Source organism: Vicugna pacos, chromosome 4 (genome assembly GCF_048564905.1).
Source record: "Vicugna pacos chromosome 4, VicPac4, whole genome shotgun sequence".
NCBI lineage: Eukaryota > Metazoa > Chordata > Mammalia > Artiodactyla > Camelidae > Vicugna > Vicugna pacos.
This window is the reverse complement of record NC_132990.1, coordinates 73939566-73961830: the sequence shown is the minus strand read 5'-3', so window position 1 is coordinate 73961830 and position 22265 is coordinate 73939566. Positions and strand designations below refer to the sequence as shown.

The 22265-nt window shown below is 48.5% G+C and overlaps 1 long non-coding RNA gene across 11 annotated transcripts in view; it reads right to left on the bottom strand.

The window, feature by feature from the left end:
- Positions 1–957: 957 nt before the first annotated feature.
- The window catches only part of LOC140696178 (uncharacterized), a 71361-nt gene continuing 50053 nt past the window's right edge, over positions 958–22265 (bottom strand). For 5 of the 11 annotated variants that reach the window (XR_012072296.1, XR_012072294.1, XR_012072298.1 and 2 more), the window contains 4 exons: positions 20477–20827; positions 16971–17259; positions 1877–2010; positions 958–1328 (listed from right to left, as the gene is read on the bottom strand). This is a non-coding gene — a long non-coding RNA (uncharacterized lncRNA). Of the gene's footprint in view, positions 1329–1876; positions 2892–3274; positions 3510–5029; positions 5094–5167; positions 5279–16970; positions 17260–20476; positions 20828–22265 lie in introns of those variants that run through there. The other 6 variants (XR_012072295.1, XR_012072304.1, XR_012072297.1 and 3 more) reach the window with 5 other exon arrangements.

The window sequence follows — 22265 nt, the reverse complement described above, 5'->3', positions numbered from 1 at the left end:
AGAAGCCAAGAGCCAGATGTGGCCTTGGAAGTGGCAGCTGAGGGAAAGGATTTCAGGGAACTGAGAGGTGAGGCCAGGTGAAGGAAGGATGAGGACAGAGGAAGCCCCAGAGCACTCGGCCTTTTCTGTGGTGGGGTTTGGAATGCTCCTGGGGGCCTGGCTCCAGCTGCAGAGCAGATGCTGCCTGACGCAGACCATCCTCTGTCCCGCTAAGCAAGGACATCTCTTGATGGCGGCTCCTAGCAAAGGCAGTCTTCAAAGCCTCTCTCTTTTTTTTTTTTAAATTGGAAAATACGCAAAACACAAAATTTACCACCTTAAGCCTTTTTAAGTGTAAGTTCAGCAGCATTAAGCACATCAACACTGTTGTGCAACCAACCTCCAGAACGCTTTTCATCTCCTCAACTGAACCTCTGTCCCCATCAAACACTGAATCCCCACATCAAACACTGACTCCCCACTCCTCCCTCCTCCAGCCCCTGGCCACCACCATTCTACTTTTTGACTCTATGAACTTGACTACTCTAGGGACCTCAGATAAGTGGGATCATAGTTTTGTTTTTGTGTGACTGGCTTATTTCACTTAGTATAATGTCCTCCAGATTCATCCGGGTTGTAGCACGTATCAGAATCCCCTTCCGTTTTAAGGCTGAACAATATTCTACTATGTATTTGCCACATTTTGTCGATCACTCTCCTGTCAATGGATATTGGGTTGCTTTTACACCTTGGCTACTGTGAACAATGCTGCTGTGAACATGGGTGCACAGACATCTCTTCAGTTCTCTGCTTTCAAGTCTTTTGGGTCTATACCCAGAAGTAGGATTGCCGGCTCATATGATAATTCTAGGTTTACCTATTTCAGGAACCACCATACTGTTTTCCACAGCAGCTGCATCATTTTATATTTCTACCAGTAGCCCACGGGGTTCTGATTTATCCACATTTTCTCCAACACTTGTTATTTCCTTTTTTTTTTTATATTAGCCATCTGACACCAAAGTTCATTGACAAGCACTGTCTTACTTGGTAAGGTGAGAGCATCCCAGGTGGGAGGGACAGGTTGAGTGGAACAGGGAGTCTGGAAGCTGGGCGGGGTTGGGGCGGAAGCAGCAAGTGACACACACGTTTGGCTGAAGCGCAGGAGTGTAATCAGAGACGAGGCTGGAAGTGTGGGTGGGTGAGGCCAACCTCGAGAGCTTCGGATGCCACAGGAGCCTGGATGTCACTAGACAGGCAATGAGGAGCTTCTGCAGGGCTCTGAGCAGAAAGTGATAGGGCCACAGATGAGAACACTGATTAATCCTTGGGTGAGGGGTTCCGGGTGGCTGGAGGGGAAGAGATAAGAAGTTGGGAAACCAGATGAGAGATGCTTGGAACAGTCTGGAAAAGAAGAGAGGACACTGCTGAGAGACACCCACCACCATCAACTCCCACTGGTATGAAGCCTCATGTGGACCCAGCCCCAGGCTAAAAAAACCCTTTGCCTCCATCCTCTCAGTTTCAGGTGGGTACAGGGTTACCCCAGTTTATAGATGAGAGTGAGACTCAGAGAGTGTAAGCAACTCTCCCAAGATCTCAAAGTCAATAAGTAGCAGAGCTGTGACTCAGACCCCAATCTGCTTTCCATAATTCCACAAGCATTTATTGAGCACCTAGTGTGTACCAGGCCCCACACTGAGAGCTGTTTGACATCAAATCCATTGCTCTTACCAGCTACTCTACACCCCCTCAAACAGTGGTCAACCTCTAAGCTACTCTAAGACACGAGGCATGAAGGTAATTCACCAGGCCAAGGAGAAATTGAAGAACAATTAGAAACTGGAGGAAGTGGCTAAACCACACGGGCTATTTTACCATACATGCGCTGACTCACCCAATGCAGAATCTTCCAGGCATGGAAAGATTGATGGCCAACATCAGAGGGGAGACAGGGAGTCCAAGAAATTACAGATCATCGGCAGCCTCTCCTCCCCAGCGGACAGACTGATCGTTGCCCAGTGATGGGGTCTGCAAGAAAGGAAAGCGTGGGAGGGCTTCAATCACAGGCAACTGAGATTTTGGTAGGTGAAAAAAACCCAAATTTAGTTGGCAAGTTCACATGGTTCAATCTAATACAAAATGATGTTGTGTCACTGTCACCGGCTTTCATCCCTTCACCCAGAATTCGGTGAGTTACTGCCAAGTGCCCACAGTGGAAACCCGGAGAGGAACAAAGCACGTGCAGCTCCTGTCCTCCGGGAGCTCTGGTCTGCGGAGGGTCACAGATGTAAAACACATAGTCACAAGTGCACTGGGTGATGGCAGCCTGTTGTCCGGAGGTTATCTGTCTGAGGAATCAGGAACAGCTTCCCCCAATGAAGTGTCGTCAGAGCTGAGACCCAAAGCATGAGTGAAAGCGTACAGCAATGGGGTACGAGGGAAAGTGTCCCAGAAGAAGAAATCAAGGCCGGGAGCCTTTGGAGGAACAGACAGGGCTGTACGGTCAGGGTTCACTGACGGAGTAGACAGGCTGGCAGATAAAGGGAGACCAGGGTTTTCATCTGTTTAGACTTTCAAAGGTCAAGGCGAATAGGGTCTAACATCAAAAACATTTTAACAGGCGTAGAATCTTGGAAATCTTTCCTGCTGTGTTTTTCCCTTTTGCTAATTCAGTACTTTTCTCTCTCTCTCTCTCAAATTGCCACCACCACGAAACTCAAACCATGAGGCCTTTGCCCCATGAAGGGGGGGTGGATAACATTTGTAGCACGGAATAGGCAAGAGGGAGGCTTCGACGTGAGAGTTGCAGCTGGACAGGAGGGAGGCTTCGACGTGAGAGTTGCAGCTGGACAGTCCGGGGAGTGGACAGGACAGGAGACGTGGCAGGAGGAAGGCCAGACTTGAGGGTCCTAGGGAAGTAGAAGGATTCAGATAAGTTTAGGGGATGTGAGGACATCCAAGGTGGCATCTGTGCCCCCCAGGATGTGTCCACGTTGGGCCTGACCCTGTACCCCACGTGGCAAGGCTGCAGGAGAGTGGAAACGGCTGAGGGTCCCCAGGTAGGTGGGACTGCGGACAGCCTCATAAAGACCCTCACTGTCACTGAGTGGAGGACGCCCAGGAGCTGAGAGGATCCAGGGAGGTCATTATGGATTGAACTGTATTCCCCACAAAAGGTTTGTTGAAGTCCTAGCCACCCCTCACCCCACACCTCTGAATGTGAACTGACCTGGAAATAGGCTCTTAGAAGATGCAACTGAGTTAGGGCGAGGAGATTAGGATGGACCCTAACCTGGTATGACTGATGTCCTTGTAAGAAGAGGAAGAGGAGCAGGCAGAGACTGGAGTGATGCCTTCACAAGCCTGGAGGTACCGTAAGTGGGAAGAGGCAAGGAAGGATCCTTCCCCGGAGGCTTCAGAGGAAGCAAAGCGCTGGCAACGCCGTGACCTCAGACTTCTAAACTCCATTACAGATAAGCATCTGCTGTTTGAAGCCACTCAGTTTGGGGAGCTTTCTTACAGCCGCCCTAAACCAACACAGATGGAAAGAGGCTTGACTCTGAGATGAGAGGTTTGGTACAAAGCAAGGTCCACGGTTACCATCAGCCAAAGTCAACGTGATGCCCAGAGACTAGAGCATACCAAACCAGCCACACCTGAGCAGGTGCGGGGACAGCAAGTAGGACGAGATACACCTTTCAACCCCTTTGGGCCACATAAGCTTATCCACGCAGCCAGATACCACCTTCGAAAGGAAACAGAAGGGAGATACCCTGAGTGCAGAGGAACCGCCCTTACAAGGAGTTAAGGCTTTACATTGACCAGATACTTGCCTGGAAGGTACTGTTTTACAAAAGAAAAGGCTGACTTTCAGTTTTGTCATCCCACCTCCTCCACCGCCACGACATCAGCAGGAAAGGAGACACAAGAGCAAAATGAGATCAAGTCTAGAAAAATCAAAGTTTGTGCACACCATTGTCCAAGGAAGTACATTTCATCCCGCTACACTCGTTTCTTCAGATAGTCTCCATGGAATTGGGGCATCTCCTGAAGCACAGGCAGAGGAGAGGCTCAGAGGCAGGAAACAGAGGTGGGATGAACTGGTGTATCTCCAGATAGGGTGACCCAGTTTTTCATGAGGATGCTCACTGGAGCATGTCTTATAAAAGCAAAATGTTGGAAGCAACCTAAATATCCAACCATATGGGATTGGGTAAATAAATAATTATCATGGACTACCATTAAGATCATGCTGTCCTAGATTATTTAATAATGTGGGGGAAGGTTATAGTAAATGGTAAATAATAATAATAATAATAATAATAGTAAATCAGCCTAAAAACTGTATCTACAGTATGATTCCAATATTTGTATGATGTTTCTGTATCAGGCTAACTGCTTTAACAAGCAGCTCCCAGAGTCCAGTGACAACATAGCCAAGATTTATTTCACTCTCGTGGAACTATCAGGGAGAGAAGGGGTCTCTACTCCACTGAGTCATTCGGAAACCCAGGTGCCCTCAGACTAGTGGTCTGCCTGCCCCCTAAGGGTCCTGGAATCCTTTACTGAATCCTTCACATCCTATGAGCAACAAGACAAAAGAAAGAGCATGGAGGCATTTATGGTGCCAGGACTAGAAGTGAACACATCAATTCCTCCACATCCCATTGGTCAGAACTCAATCACGTGCCACCCCATCTGCAGGGGAAGCTGGGAAATGTAGTCTAGCTGCGTTCCCGCAACAGAAGGGAGACGGGATTTGCTAAACACGTTAGATCTGCCACAGTTAACATGCGTTGGGGAAAAAAAAGCAACAAAGAAAGTACATTTTAACAGTAATTATTTCTGGGTGGTGAAATTATAGCCATTAAAATTTTTTTTTCTTGTCTATGTGACTTTGAATTTTCCAAAATTTCTAAAATAAACTTTTTAGTACTTCTACAGAGAGAGAAAAAAATGTAATTTCTTTGTTGACACAGTAGCGTCCAGGCTTCCTGCGGGATTTGGACAGGCTTGCTTAGCAGTCAGGCTTTGGGGTCAGACTTACAGGTTATACCATCTGAGGAAAGTTACATCACCTTCCTATATCTTAAAGTCTCCACATCTGTAAACTGGAAAATAAAAATATATGTCACATGGAGTTGGTGGGAGAATTAAATGAGAAAACGTGAGAAATATCACTCACATGGTGCCTGGCACAGACCAAATCCGCAGCAAACGACAGCTGTTTTTCTTTCTGGCACTCACACCTCCTTTCCTGGTCCAACCATTCGCCCCTCTCCTAGGTTACCATTGTGACTCTGAGAGCCTTCTGCCCACTCCTCAGACCACCAGCACCACCTCCCCTGACCCTCTCATCTGATGGCAGTGTTCTATTTCAGAGAGACAGGAACAATAAGGACACTATCTGGGGACTGCCACCACCACCCCGACTCCCCACCTGGCCCACGCCCTCTGCCCCTCCTGCCCTGAGTAGCAGCTTTCACCACCTGCCCTCAGGGACATGCCGGAGCCACCTTCCCTTTACACCCTGTATCATCAGATTTCCCCTCCCCGCTGGATAATTCTCACCCGCATACAAAAGTGCAGTAACTACTCCCATGTTTACAAAACCTCTGACTTCATGACTCTCTTCAGCTATCACCCCATTTCTCAGCTGCCTTTTATTACAAAATTCATCCAAAGAGTTATCCGCCTGCTGTGCTTGCTTCTTCTCATCCCAGTCTCCCAAAACTTACTCCAAACAGGCTTCATTCCTTCCACTCCACCAACATTGCTCTCATCCAGATCACCAAAGTCTTCCCCGTTGTTAACCTGATGGTCCGTCTCCATCCACCTCTTGTTTGACCTGAAGCCACCCTGGCGCTGATCATCACTCCCTCCTCAATACTGAAGGCACAGTTTCCTGATTTCCCTCCACCTCCCTGCCACTCCTCAACCTTCTTGGCTGGTTCCTACTCATGTCTTATGCCTCAGTATTGGAATGGCCAAGACTCAGACTTCCAACTCCAATGATGAGTTAATTGTGTCCCCCAAAAAGATATGTTGAGGGATATTATTCAGCCTTAAAAGGGAAGGAAATCTTGACTAATGCTACAATGTGGATAAACCTTAAGGACATGATGCTAAGTGAAATAAACCAGTTACAAGAGGATAAACACCGTATGATTCACCTTTTTGAGGAACCTAGAGTAGTCAAATTCATAGAGACAGGCACTAGAATGGTGGTTGCCAGAGGCTGGGGGGGAGGGAATGGGGAGTTGGTGTTGAACGGAGACAGAGTTTCAGTTTTGCAAAATGAAAAGGGTTCTGTGAATGGGCAGTGGTGATGGCTGCGTAAAAATGTCACTGGTGGAGGGGAGGGTATAGCGCAGTGGTAGAGCATATGCTTAGCACACATGAGGTTCTGGGTTCACTCTCCAGTACCTCCACTGAAAAATAAATAACTATGAACAACTATATGGAAACAAATTGGACAACCCAAAAGAAATGGACAAGTTTCTGGAAACATACAGTCCACCAAGGCTGAATCAAGAAGAAATAGACCACTTGAACAGACTGATCCCTAGAGATGAAGTAAAATCAGCTATAAAAAAACCTCCCTACCAACAAAAGTCCAGGACCAGATGGCTTTCCTGGGGAATTCTAACAAACATACAAAGAAGAACTCATACCAGTCCTTCTCAAACTCTTCCAAAAGATTGAAAAGGAGGGAATACTCCCAAACTCATTCTATGAAGCCACCATCACCCTGATACCAAAACCAGACAAAGACACTACCAAAAAAGAAAATTACAGGCCAATATCACTGATGAACATAGATGCAAAAATCCTTAACAAAATACTAGCAAACAGACTCCAACAACACATGAAAAAGATCATACACCATGATCAAGTTGGATTCATCCCAGGGACACAAGGATAATACAACATATGAAAGAAAGAAAGAAAGAAAGAAGGAAAGAAGGAAAGAAAGAAGGAAAGAAAGAAGGAAAGAAGGAAAGAAAGAAAGAAAGAAAGAAAGAAAGAAAGAAAGAAAGAAAGAAAGAAAGAAAGGAAGGAAGGAAGGAAGGAAGGAAGGAAGGAAGGAAGGAAGGAAGGAAGAAAGAAAGAAAGAAAGAAAGAAAGAAAGAAAGAAAGAAAGAAAGAAAGAAAGAAAGAAAGAAAGAAAAAGAAAGAAAGAAAGAAAGAAAGAAAGAAAGAAATGTAATTATCTACCCCTCCTCTCCCAAAAAGAAAATAATTGCTTAGGAAACATTTTTAAAAGTCTGACTGATAATGCCACACTTTAAAATGATTAGGATGATAAGTTTTATTTCTTGTGTATTTTTCCACAGTACACACAAAAAAAGATAATGTTGAAAGATTTTTAATAAAATATTTTTCAAAAAGATATATTGAAGTCTTACCCAGTAGAACCTTAGAATGTGACCCTATTTGGAAATGAGGTGGTTACAGGTATAATTAGTTAAGATAAGGTCACACACACATCAGGTGAGCAACATGACCTTGAGCACAGCTTCCTCAAGCTTCAGTGCCTCCATATGTAAAATGGAGAAGCCAGTGTCCCCTACCTGATTCCAAGCTGAAAATACGAGTTGACTGTCCATACCCAGCACAGTACCTCAAATTCAGGGATCACTCAACAATTGTTGCCTAGTTTTAAAATTATTATTATTATGGGTGGGTCTTTCCAAATGTTTACCCTTCCACATCCATCACCCATGGATGTCCCATCAGGGATTTTTACTACATGATTTATTAGTAATAATAGTGACCACATGGCCCGGTCTCATTTACTAAGAACTCTCCTGCTGAGTGTTGTTTGCACCACCCAGCATCTCCCAGAGCCCCGCCCAGGGTGCTTCAACCCACCTCCGTTGCCCTGGGCCCAGCCCTGCGGAGACGGTGAAAGATACAGGAAAAATGAAGCTCGTCTCTGAGATACTGAAACTTACATGTAGGTGTGAGGTTGGGGCGAATTTGCACCCAGAACCACCAGGAAACACTTTAAGCCAATGGCAGGAACTGGACAGAATTCACCCTAGAGGTGGCAAGAGTTCTTGCTGGTGGCTCTGTCAGAGGCCAGGTCTGTCCCCAGCCTCGGCCTGGGTGGCAGGCAAAGATTCGTACATACCCTGGGATTCGAGAACTCTGTTATCTTCCTCTTCCTCTTTTTGGGAGTTAAATGCTGCTGAAAAGATCAAGGGCAAACATAGAACCAGAGACCTGGCCCAGTTTCCACTGGAGGATGGGCCCGACAGAAGGCAATGATTCTGAAGATGTCTGGGCTGTGAACGGAGCCCCAGAAAACCAGAACTGAAAAGAGTCCTGCTGACCTTACCCACTCCTGGCTTTACAGAGAGAAATCTGAGGCCGAGGAAGGGGAGGGGATCTCCCCGAGGTCACAGAGAAAGTCAGTGTCGGGCTGACACAGGTCTCCTGGCCTCACATCCAGCCCTCTACCCACTGCAGCACCAAGAGGGGGCACCAGCAGGACTCTGGAGGGAATTTTAGTTTTGATGGTGGCCAAGGCCCCACGCTAAGACTTTACAACAATATCTCATCGAATCTTCCCTCTGCACTGGGGATGACATTATTATCGTCCCCAGTTGCCAGAAGAGGAAAGTCAGTGATGGGAAATATTTACCCAAGGTCTCACCGCAGTCAGGAGCGGAGCCCGTTTTAAGCCCAAACTCCTAACATTTCCCTACACTGCACCTTGGAACTAGAGGCCTACCATTTTTAAACACAGCCTTACCACTTCCGGCCTCTGAGCCTCAGTCTCCTCTGCTGCAAAGGAGGAGGCACCTCTCCTCGAGGAGAGGTTGTTTCCAGGATGAAGTGAGGATGCATATGGCCTGGTCCCTGGGAGGGGACTTGAGAAATGACAAAGGTGCAATGGAAGGCCGATCTTCAAAAATTCTCCAAAAGTGAAGCACTTTTCCTTTCCTTTCCTTTTTTTTTGGGGGGGGGGATTTTTTAAATTGTGGTCAAATATACATAAGATAAAAGCTGCCATTTTAACTATTTTAAAGTGTACTGTTCAGTGGCATTAAGTGCATTCACATTGTTGTACAACCGTCCCCACCATCCATGCACAAAAAGTTTTCATCTTCCCAAACTGAAACTCTATTCCTGTTAAACACTAACTCCCCCTTCCCCTTCCTTTACTTTTGAAAATGAACCTCCTGCCTTCATATCCTGGTTGGATGTGCTTCGTCGAGGGGAGATGATGACAATAGGCTGGCAGAACAATGAGGAAAAGGAAACAGGAAGTGAGAGGAAAGAAGAGGCTACAGGAAGTGCATCCTGGAAGCTGCTCCTGAGGGGCCAGGTCAACTCCACCCAAGGCCGGGCCAGGCATAGCCCCCTGCCTGAGGACACTTCCACGGGCTCCCATCACCCCTCCAAACATGGCCCAGGCCACCTTCCTGGCCCAGGATCTCTTCTGAAGCCCTCTGTGCTTAACCTCACAAGCTTTAAGGTCCTCAGCTATAAAATGGGGGTGTGGATAATGATTGGTATCTCCTAGGCTGTTGTCAGAATCAGTTGACAGTATGCATGTCAAACTGTTAGCAGATCCCTGGTGTGGACCAGCCTGCAATGTTAGTCCCGTTATCGCTGCTGTGATTACTTCTCCACCCCAGCAACCAGAAGGAGAGCAAAGGTCCTCTTGCACCAAGAAGGGAAGGGCTTTTCCATTCACTTTATCCTTTGCTTCCCAGAATAGCCCAGCTCGTTCCTGCACATCCACCACCAAGTTCCTGAGATGAGTGCGGCCAATGCATGATGCGCAGTGTGACCAAAGAGGCAAATGAGATGCAGTACCCATTCCAGAGGGATTACAGAGACAGGAAGAGGAGACACGGGTTCATATCTCTCGGGGCCACCGCGGTCAGTGATGAGCACATTTAGGTTCTAGGAAAGCGCAATAAAGGGGCCCTTAACTCAACCTAGGGGTTAGAGACGGTTTCTCAAGGGAGATAAATAAAAGTGGGCAGATAATCCAGAAAGGCCAGGAGATGTCAAATGCCCTGGGGAATAAAGAGCACCGGAAGTGATTTAGTATTACAGGAGCAAAGGCGTGAGGCAGATTGACAGAGAGGATGGGTCTGGAGGAGCCAACAGGGCAGGGTGAGTAGTGGGGCAGGTCAAGGGCCCTTGGGCCCAAGTACAGAGTTTGAACTGTCGCCCGCAGGTGATCAGGGCCATGGAAGGCGAGAGTTTGAACTGTTGCCTGCAGGTGATCAGGGCCATGGAAGGAGCAGCATCTATATTTTGAAGCACTCACCCCGGGGGCTGTGGACAGACTGGGGTGAGAGAAAGGAGGACAAAGGACAGGTGGCTACTGTAAGCATCTTGGCAGAGATGTGGGCAGCCAGATAGGGAGAAGAGAGGAGGTGGACTGTGGAGAGATTTTGGACGTCAAACCATCAGGAGTGGTGTGGTCAGCAGAATAATGTCCCCAAAGATGTCCACGTCCTGATACCCAAACCTATGACTATCTTATGTCACATGACAGGGAGAATTAAGATTGCAGATGGAATTAAGGTTGCTGATTCCCTGACTTTGAGATGAGGAGATCATTCTCAACTATCAAGTTGGCCAAAGTGATCATAAGTGTTCTTACATGTGGAAAAGAGAAGAAGAATCTGTGTCACAGTAAAGGAAGACCCCACTGCCCACCCCTGGCTCCAGGGATGAAATGGGGCCACCAGCCAAGCAATGAGGGCAGCCTCTACATTTGGAAAAGGCCAGGAAATGATCCTCCCTCAGGGTCTCCAGAAGGAACGCAGGGCTGCCAACGCCTTGAATTAAGCCCAGTGAGACTTGTGTCAGACTTCTGACCTACAGAACAGTTGAGAGAGTAAATCTGTGCTGTTTGAATCACGAAATTTGTGGTAAGTTGTTGCAGCAGCAATAGGAAACAGATACAACTGGTGATGGAAATAAGGGCTGGGGGAAGGGGACATTCAAGGCATCTGGCCTGGAGACTAGAAGAATGGTAATGCCCCCAACCAGGAGAGGCCACAGGACAGCAAACACGTGGGACAGGATGACTACTGCACTGACTTGAGTGGCCCAGCTCAGGCCCTGGCTGGGCACAAAGCCAAGGAACCCAGTGAAGAAGCTGGGGGTAGGGGAGCGGTTTACATCATCATGACTGGAGATGCAGTAGCTGTTTTAAGATGGATGGATGGCAAGATCTCCCACAATTCCTTGGATCTCATTTTTCTAGCATCAAAACAACCATACTTGTTAAGCTTTTGCTTCCAGAACAAGCCAGAGAAAGAAAATTGAAACCTCAAGGACTGAGGTCAAGGCGAGGTTAGACAGGTGTCTAAGTGAGGACACTGTGGGCTCTCAGGCCTCAAAAGATGCCTGTGTACCAGTATTTTCCTGGAGAAGGGAGGGTTGGTGGGACTGGCTGGAAACCTCTCCTTCCTCCTAGCATCAATTTTTTTTTTTCTTTCCTCCAAAATACAAAAAAAAAAAAAAAAAAAGGCGGAGGTGAAGTGCTCCTCCTCCTCCTCGCAGGAGGATCGCGGGGCTCACCCCTGCCGGCCCGTGGGGCCGGCCGCGCTGGCCCCTCCACCGGCTTCGTTCCCCACCTCCCTGGGCCCTTTGTCTGGCTCCCGCGCTGCCGCGCACGTGGTCGCCTGTCAAATTCCTGGCGGCTCCGGGGGACACGTGTAGGGAAGCCAGAGCGCCACAGGCCCCATGTAACCATGGAAACGGCAGCCAATGGGAGTCCTGCGCTGCCCGCGGGGGCGGAGCCTAAAGCAGCCAGGGCAGGGGGCGGGCGACGGGCGGATCCAGGGCAGGGCAGAGGCGTCAGAAACCTGGGGGCGGGGCCCAGATCAAACTCGCCGCAGCCTTGGCTGTCCGCAGTGACCAGGATGCTTCCCTGGCCATAATCTGACTATCAGTCCGGGCAGCTTTGCATTTTGGCAGCGTTTCCTCGCACTCTTGGGATTTTAAGTATAAGGTTAAGATTCTAGACTTCAGTAGATCTGGGTTCAGATTCCACCACCAACAGTTACTAGCTGTGTGCCTTGTGTAAGTCACTGCAACTTTCTGTGCTTCCATTTCTTCATCTGGTAAATTGAGTAATTGTAAAGCTCCAGAGAGGTAACAAGCGATTCGCCCAGGGCTGGCATAAGGAGCACTGACCCTCATGACCTTCCAGAAAGGGGGACCTTGTTTGGGTGAGAAGAAGCCACCCTCTTAGCTGGGGGCCAGGGTGCTGACCTCTGACTCACTTGCCCAAGGCTGGTTCCAGCATCAGCCTCAATGTGCCTGTCAACAAAATGCGACGATGGGCCTGCAGTCTGACAATCCCCAAAGCTGCATTCCTGGAGACAGATACAGAGCTGAGCACCTCTGAGTGCAGGGGGCAGAAGGAAAGCAACGTTCAATGCCAAGGGCTGGGGACCAGGAGACGGGATTTTGACACTGCTGCCAACCAGCCAGGTTAACCACAAAAGTGCTTTTACCTCTCTGGGCAAAAGCATCTTGTAAAATAGTGAGGATGCTGCCTGCAGACCTCCCACTCAGGGTGGTAGAGAATCTGAAATGAGGAAATGGAATCTCAAAAATCTTTTTTGTTTCCAAGTAAGCCTGGGAGAGTTCGTTGGAAGCAGAAATGGATGGTAGACTGCACTGGGAGACCCAGCCCCTCTCTCCTGGCTTCCCCAGTGCTCAGCACAGGGCCTGGGACAAACATCCCCTAGCCAGGAGCTGCAGTTGGCTGGAATCTTTTTTTCACTTCTATGAAGTGAAAAATGCGTTCATTCATTCCTTCAATAGTTTGATCAACCAAGTTTTCTACAGGTCTGCTGTATGCCAGGTGCTGTGGCCAAAGCAGTGAACAAAACACACAGTTCCTGCCCTGAAAGACGTCAGCATCTGGCTGGGGAGACAGGCATTAAAGAAATAAACATGCAAACAAACACATGGCCATAAATACAAATGCCCTGAAAGGAAAGCAGAGGGGCCAGGAGCATGAAGAAAAGAAAAATGAGTCTGGGGGAGAGGGCAGGAAGTGACATTTCAGAGGAGCCTGAGGACTGAGCAGGAGTCAGCCTGGTGAGGACGGGAGGAAAGATACTCAGGCAACGGGAACAACATGTGGATGCCCTGAGGCCAAAAGGAGGTTGGGGCATTCACAAGAGAGGGTCTGTATAACCCAGAGACCAGCGAGGGGAGGAGCCGGCAGGTACTGGCTGAGTCAGGCAGGGTCACACTACAGATCTTGATATTAGAAAATGACCATGACATAGGCTCGTGGGGACTTACATGAAAATATACACTCTGTTTTTCAAAGTTACCCCCTGGTATTCAGCTGGTTTTCAACCTGGTCTCACCTGCCTTCTACCTTTCCCAGCCTGAAGGCACTGGATGATCCAGAATCAGATAAATTTCATTATTACTCAGCATGCCTCACTGTCTACGACAGAAAAGGAGACACACATTTACTGAAAGATGTTTAAGACTAAGGTTAGAATTAAGGTTGGGGTTGGGTTTCGGTTAAGGGTAGAGTTGGTATTGGGTTTGGCCAGGATAGGATTGCGGTTAGATCAGGATTAGTGTTGGGTTTGGAATCAGGGTTGGCATTAGGATCAGGGCTGGTACTGGGCTTCGGTTTGGGTTTCGGGTTGGTGCTGTGTTAGGGTTTGGATTGCAGACTTGAATTCCATTGAGTATACTTAAATCACTAGCACCCAACAGAATATCTGGGAGGTAGTAGGTGCCCAGTGGGTATTTTTAATAAATGAATTACTGTGTTTTATTGTGAACCCGAAGGGCAAGGTGCCAGGCAGCGCCACTTCCCTGATTATTCTAGTTATTTGCCTGTATGTTGTGCTGAGTGTGAGCAGACTGGTTAAACTCACCTGTGCGCTAAGTTTATATTCTTGTCTCTAAGACTGCAGTAAAAATCATACTAAGGTAGGAAACCAGAGGAAAATAGTCTGGGCAGATCAACCTAGAGACCGAGGGAGGGAACAGAGAGCCCAGGGGATCAAATGCTTCTTAAGAGTCCAGGTGTTGGGGCAGAGGTCACAGCAAGGTTGGTGGGAGGTCCAAGGAACTAGGCCAGGCTGGAATGTGGGGTTTGGATGAGGAGTTAGGGGAGAAGAAAGGTGAAGAGATGAGTGATAAAGTTAAAAACATGGGCAGACCACAGATCATGGAAAGCCCCATAAGCCATGCAGGGTAACGCAAGTAACTCCCAGGGCCCATGTGGCCGCGTCCCTACAAAGTCTCATTAAAAGGAGCCTGGGACAGCACCCACATATTATCTGCAAGGATCTCCAGGGTTTTTTGTCTTACAAAGAATATCAAGGAAAGGCCAGTTTCTACCCCCCAGCAATACTTCCCAGCCCCCTCATCTCTCCCTCCAGAGCTTTTGTATCATGTTCTACTCCAGAACCCCTCGCTGGCAGCTGCCCCCCGCCTCCGACTGTGGCTCTTCTGCCTCTCTCTGCTCACTCAGTTCATCGTTTACAGCCCAGCTCCAGTCCCTTTCTGTTCTTCCCATTTCGCAGAGCCCCCAGTAAAGAACAGCCCAGCACTGCCCCAGCCCCTGCCTGTCTGCTCTGCATTCCCGCCTCCCCCTGGAACCAGGCTGGGAGAGGGAGAGCCCTCTGTGGAGGGCAGAAAGCAGAGCTGAACAGGCAAGATCAAGCCCTCTATAATGAGGACTTGGTGAGTGGGGAACGGGGCTGTGCCTCGTCCCTGTCACAGTATGAAGATTGCACGGTCTCCCGTGAGCACTGGCGGGCCTGGGTGGGGGCTTCAGCCGGAGAGCGCAGCAGTCAGATCTGTGAGCTCCTTGGAGGTGGGGCTCTGTGTGTTTGGGGGATGATTCCCCACCAACACCAAGAGGATCCTTGTTCAATATATCATGAGTGAAAAGGTCAGTGAAGAGTGAATGAGTGAACGGATGGATAGATGGATAGATGGATGGATGAATTATTGAACTCTATGAGGATTCTGGACTTTCACGCAGGCCTCAAGGACCCCAGGACAATTGCACCCTCCCCGCAGCCTCTCTAAGTCCTTGTTCCTCATCTTTGTGCCAGCCAACCAGGGGCCTCCCAGCAGTGACCTCCAGGCTCTCAGGGGGCAGGGGGCAGGCTCCCCGACCCACACAGTGGAGCATCTGGACGGGCTCCACCAGTCTGCTGGGAATGGCCCGTGCTCCCCTGGGCAAGACCCGCAGCGCACGGGAAACCTCCCAGTGCTTTTGGCTCTGTCTGTAATTCTGGTTTCCAGCAACACATAAAAATAGCTTCAAGGACTTACAGGGGGTGGGAGGAAGGAGACCTGGTCCCCTGGCTTCCAGAAGAACCAGATAAGCATGACTCCCATCTCTCCCTCTACAAGGGCCTACTGCTGCCTGTATGACTCCAGATTTGAACCTGGGTCTAATCTGTCTGTGAACCACAGGCTGAAACTTACAAATCTCCACAGTTACCAGCCCCCATCACCCAGCTTCAGGCAAAGAGAGGCAGATGTAAAAGTTGTGCAGGAAAAACGGCTGAAATCCCTCCCACTGCCAGCTCTGAGCTCGACTCCTGCAGGGCCCCGGCGTAGTGCATGGTGGGAGGGTGCGAGAGGCTGCAGTTCAGAGCGGACCTAGGGAGCCTGAGGGATAACCGGGGAGCCAGTCTGGAGAGGGGAGGGGAGGGGGCTGCCCAGCTGCAGAGCCTTGTGGGTCTCTGCCAGGGCTCCAGAGCTTTGATTTCCCCAAACAGCGATGATGCCAAAGTGCCACAGACCACCTTCCAGGCCCTGCAGGGCCCACCCCAGGGCCAGGCGAGACCCCAGGGACTGGAGCAGCCCCCAGTCTGGGGTGGGAGGGGGCAAGTGGCAGAAGCACTTTAATAACAGGCATGTTAAGAGCACAGACTCTTCCAGGCACCTTGCATGCATCATCGGGGATCCTTAACAACCCAGGGAGGGCTTGTCCCCTCGCACAGGCGGCACAGCGAGGCTCGGAGCACAGCCAGCAGGACACAGGCTGGCGGGGGCAGAGGCAGGATTTGCACCCAGGGAGACTTCAGAGCCTGTGCTCCTGCCTCTGCACTAAGGGGTGGGCTGAGTGTGGAAGGTAAAGGCCACCATCCATTTTCTTCCCAGCCTCCCAGAGGCTCCAAAATAAGCCGGCTTTCCTGACGAAGGTCTCCTCCCCCTCAGCTCCACAAATACCCACATTCCCAGGCCGAATCCAGGGCGGGGCCCTCAGGAGCGGGTGCCCAGCAGGACCTATTTCTGGCTGCAGCCCGGGCCGGCCACAAGCGACCTTCTGTGGTGGCCTCGGCCGCAGCCCACAGCCGAGGCCCAGGCCCTGGCCGGGCCTCCAAAGGGCTCATTGTCCCGCTGCCTGGGCCGCCGGGCCTGGCTCCTGGACATCCGGAGATGGGGGGCAGAGGGTGACCTAGGGCAGGGTGGACTGAGGAGCCTGTGTGCGAGCTGCAGCCGACTCAGAGGATGTGTCCCAATGTCCACAGTGCCTGCTTGAGAAAGAAAACAGACTGCACCTCAGACAGGCCGCAGGCTGGCCTCAGACAGGCCGCGAGGTCACACACACACACGTGCGCACATCTCCCAAAGGTGACAGCTGCTGAGGGCAGCCACCATGTCCACAGGGAAGCAAGCAGGTGAGAGACAGCGTTTAGAGCTGAGTGGGTTCGGGTTCTAATACTGGCTCCTTCCACGCTGGCCATAAGACTTGGGCTGGTCACACCACCTCTCTGAACCTCAGTCTCCTCATCTGTGAAATGGAACCAGTATCACCCCCATTTTATAGCTGTGCCAATCCAGCTTCAGAGAAGGAGCTTGCCTGAGGCCACACAGGCAGGATTTTCCTTTTTAACATCAAAAAGATTTTGATCAGGAACATTTTTAAACATACACAAAATAAAGAGTATAAAGCTCCATAGACTGTCATTCAGATTCAATAATTATTGAGAATTTACCTGTTTTATTTGTCCCTTTCGATTATTTTGTGGTTGCTGCCACTAAAGTGAATTTAAAGCCAATCCTGGACACGTCATTTCATCCCAACACACTTCAACATTGCTCGAAATCTGAGGACACAATGCCATTGTCACACCTAGCAAAATTAACAGCAATTCCATGGCCTCAGCTGATATCCAGTGCGTAACCTTCTTATCCTGAGAGACAGTCTCATCAATGCGGTTTCCAGGTGATTTGTTTGAATTAGGATCCATGGAAGGTCTACACATGACATGCAGTTGTTGTAGCCTGTTAATTTAAAAAAAAAATAAGTCATGCTATTGCCTTACTTTTTAAGGGATATTTATTTATTTTTGTGATGGAGGTACTGGGGATTGAACCCAGGACCTTGTGCCTGCTAACCGCGTGCTCTACCACTGAGCTATACCCTCCCCACTGCCATTGCCTCATTGAAGAAACCGAGTCAGTTGTCCCGTGGATTGCCCCCAACTGGTTGTCTGTTTGCATCCTCGTGGCGCCATTGAACTTGTTTCTCTGTCCCCATATTTCCTGTGAACTAGAAATTGAGCCTCCTCCCCTTTTTAATAACTTTTATTGAGATATAATTCACATACCACAAATATAACCCTTTCAAACTACACAATTCAATGCTTCTTAGTATATTCACAGAGTTGTGCAACCACTACCACTATCCAACTTCAGAACCTTCTCATCACCCCAAAAAGAAACCCCATACTCGTCAGCAGTCACTCCCCACTCCCCTCCCCCCAGGGCCTGGCAGCCACTAATCTACTTTCGTCTCTCTATGGCTTTGTCTACTCTGGACATGGCATATAAATGGAATCACACAGTGTGTGGCCTTTTGTGATGAGCTGTTTTTCCTTAGCATAACAGTTTCAAGGTTCATCCGTGTTATACGACGTGTGAGGACTTCAGTCCTTTTTTTTGCTAAAATAACCTGCCATTATATGATTATATCATATGCCGTTTATCCATAAATCATTGATGGACGTCAAGGTTGTCTCCACTTTTTGGCTCCTAAAAATAACATAGCTCTGAACATTTATATACAAATGTTTTTGCGAATATATGTTTTCAATTCTCTTGGGTGGGTGTACATAGGAATGGATGCAAGGTTATGTGTAACTCTATGTTTAACATTTTGAGGAACCACCAAACTGTTTTCCAAAGTAACTGTACAATGCCACCAACAAGGTATGAGGGCTCCCGTCTCTCCACATCCTCACCAACACATGTAATTATCCATCTTTTTTATTTTAGTCATCCTAGTGGGGGTGAAGTGGTATCTCATTGTGGGCTCAGTTTGTGTTTTCCTAACGATTAATAGTGTTGAGCATCTTTTCACAGGGCTTACTGCAAGTTGCATGCCTTCTTTGGAATTTTTGAACTGGATTATTTGTCTTTTATTATTGAGTTGTAAATAATTCTCTCTATAGACAAGTCCCTGATCAGATACATGATTTAAAAAATTTTTCTCCCATTGTGTAGGTTGTCTTCTCACTTCCTTGTCATCCTTTGAAGCACAAGGCTTTAAATTTAATGAAGCCCCACTTATCTTTTTTTTTTTTATTGCTGTGCTTTCGGTGTCACATGCCCAAGGTCATGATTTACTCCTTTGTTTTATTCTAAGAGGTTTATAGTTTTCACTCTAACATTTAAGTCTATGATCCACTTTTGAGTTAACTTTTGTATATGGTGTGAGGTGGGGATTCAACCTTTTTCTTTCAATGTGTGTATCCAGTTGTCACCACCATTTCTTGAAAAGACTATTCTTTCCCTATTGAACAGTCTTGGCACCCATGTCAAAAATCAGTTGAGCAGAAATACATAGGCTTATTTTGGACTCCCAGTTCTATTCCATTGATATGTAGTCTAGCCTTATGCCAGTGCCACTCAGTCTTGATTCCTGTAAATCTGTAGTGAATTTTGAAGTTGGAAGGTAAGAGTTCTCCAATTTTGTTCTTCTTTTTCAAGATCGTTTGACTATTCCAGGTTTCTCACATTTCTGTGTACATTTTAGAACCAGCTTGTCAATTTGTATAAAAATGCCTACTGCAAGTTTGACAGAGATTGCATTAAATCTGCAGATCAGCTTGGTTGATATTGCCATCTTAACAATATTAAATTTTCTAATCCATGAACATAAGATGTCTTCCCATTTGTTTAGGTCTCCTATTTCTTTCAGCAACGTTTTGTAGTTTTCACTGTACAAATCTTACAGTTCTTTTGTTAAATTTATTCCTAAGTATTTTATTCCTTTGGATACAAATGTAAATGGATTTATTTTCTTAATTTAACCTCTAGAGTGTTCATTGCTAAGATATAGAAATTGGTTTTATATATTGATTTTGTATCCTACAACCTTTCTGAACTCGTTTATGTTCTAATATATATATTCTAGTCAATTCCTTATGATTTTCTATACACCAGATCATGTCATCTGCAAATAGAGATACTTTTTCTTTTTCCTTCCTAATCTCGGTGAGCTTTCTTTCTTTTTCTTGTCTGATTGCCCTGGCTAGAACCTCTAGGACAATATTGAATAGGAGTGGGGAGACTGGAAACCCCTGTCTTGTTCCTGATTTGGAGGGAAGGCTTTCATTCTCACCACTAACTATGACGTTAGCTGTACGTTTCTTAGACGCAGTCAGGCAGAATTTTAATCCAGATCGGAGAGACTCCAAAGCCCTGATCCTTATCTTAGCCCTAGGAGGCAAAAGGAGTGGCCTGGTCAGGGAGGCCAGCAGGGAAGAGGTTCAAAGAGCTGTCAAAACTGGAGATGGGTGTGGAGGGTCTGGGTGATTTGAGATGAGTCAGTTCCAGCAGGGAACACCAAGCACCACGCTAGTAGGCCCTGTCCGCATCTTCGCTGCAGACTTCTAGAGCCCTTGAGCAGGCAGAACAAATGGGAAACTCAGAGTCACACCCCTCAGAGGCCCCCATCAATGTTCCGTTCCCTGCAGTCTTACCACATACCCTCCCGCCTCCCATTCTGCTCAGTGTCCATGGAAAAAGGAAGTGGGAACAGCTGACATCAGCACAGGCAGAAGGGAGAAGATGAACAAAAAGGAGGCAGCCAGGTGGAGAGGACAAGAGACTTGGGAGCTGGACTTCTGGGTTCGAGCCTACCCCTCCCCCACATAACGTACCAATGAGGTGACCTTGGACATTTCATTTCCCGGAGTATGAGTTTTCCCATCTTTAAAATAAGGATTGGGGGAGGGGTATAGCTCAGTGGTAGAGCACACGCTTAGCATGCATGAGGTCCTGGGTTCAATCCCCAGTAGTTCCATTAAAACTTTTTAGATAAAAATAAAATAAATAAAAATAAAATAGGGACAATGACAAAATCTGCCTCCCAGGGCCACTGTGAGGGTGACATGGGATAATACTTGTAAGGTGTCCAGCACAGCAGAAAGCACATTCTTGGCGCCCCATAAATTCTGGTTATTACCACCTTTATTATTGTCATTTTTACTCTTACCTCCATTTAAACTATTGCTGCTGGTATGATGGTGGCTGTTCCAGCATCTGCAGGAGAGAAACTGTCTTTGTGAATGTTCAGCCCTTCTTTGGTGATGGCCAATGGCCCCGGGTCTCCTGGGTTCCTGTGCTCACTGAACCCCATGTGTGGCCCAGTTTGAGAGAGGAAGCATCTCTCTCTAGAGCCAGAGTCTTGCCAGCCCAGAAGTCTCCCCGGGGCCCCAGGGAGGCTCTGTGTCAGGCACTTTGGAGATGTTGCCTCATGGAAGTTCACCACGTTAGGAGAGAATGATTCTTACTGTCTCCATTCGGCAGAAGAGAACACTGAGACTCAGAGAAGCTGAGCAGTCACCTAGTAAGAGATGGAGATGGATTTGGGTCACTGCTCACACTTGCCGGGCTACATCCTCTCCTCAGACACTGGCCAAGTTGGAAAGTTCAAGAAGCCTCCTTGGGACAAGGAGGAGGGGGCGGAGGTAGATGTCCCAAAGTGCCCCCAGAAAGGTCCACGACAGGACAGCAAAGCAGAGCACCCGCAGAGACCCTGCCCTGGGTGGCTCTTGGGGGCTCAGGGGCCATCTGGGTATCTCCGGGGGCCCGTACTATTGTGTAGCCACCCCAGGACCCTCGGAGCTTCCAGACAACCTGCCGTTAAGCCCCGTCAACAGACACGACAATGACCGCCATCCTTCAACTGACTTTTGGAGCCAAAATGCAGACGTTAACATTTCCTTACGATAAACTCCTCTTGTAAGTTGTGGACACCAGGGAAATCATTGTGAATTTTAATTCTGCCCAAACGGGAACCAACCCCTCCCCTGATTGGGGCCTTACAGAGCTGAAAACCCTCCCAAGCCCCTTTCCAACCTGTTTGCTTGCGGTGGAGACTGGGTCCTTCGCTCCCTGTTCTTCACCCACAAAGTCACTCACCCCTGAAGGTGGGGGAGGGGTTCCTAGGCAACAAAAACCACCGCTGAGCGCGGCGACTCTAACCCTATTTCTCTGTCTTGTCAATCTCTCATTCAAGCTTCAGAAGATTTACTGCAGAGCTGTGCCCGGCACGATGGGCACTTGGGATGCAGTTCCTTGCATCCAGAGGCTCCCAATCCAGGGGTGTGACTCGAGCCACCATCTTTAGCCCCTACTCTGTGCCAGGAGCCATGTGCCTGGTGCTTTCAGGCACCATCCCCCTGAAAGCTCAGGACAACCCCACAAGGTACGTGTCATCACGACTTCAGGGATGAATGTGTCTCCTTATCCAAAAAAATACATGCACCGAGCAGCTGCTGAGTGCCTGGCCTGTGCAAGGGGGCAGATACGCAAGGATGACAAAGATTCCCCAGGTCGCTGCCTTTTTAGAAGATGCTCCCCAGTCGGAGAGGCAGACCCTGAACAAGAGAAGAAAGACAAGGAAGGGAGAGAAAGAGGGCCACAGAATGCAGTCAACACTGTGGGTGACAAGGCAGAAAAGTCAACACGAAAGACCTATTTTAAGTACATTGATCGGGGTGGGACCCTCTGAGGAGGCGACATCCAAACCACTCCATTCTTGTCTCCTTCCCTTCCAGAGTCACTTCCGGAGCTCCAGGTCATGTCCACCACCCGCCCCCCCCCCGACAAGGATGGTGGGCCAGCTGCAGAGGCAGGCAAACTCTCCCCTCGTCCTCTCCTTCCTGCTGCCCTTCTTGACAGGGGAGGTGGGAAGAAACATGGCTTCCTCCACCAACTAGCTGTGTGACCTTAGGTAGTCACTGCCCCTCTCTGGGCTTGCCTCGGTGAAATCATCCATC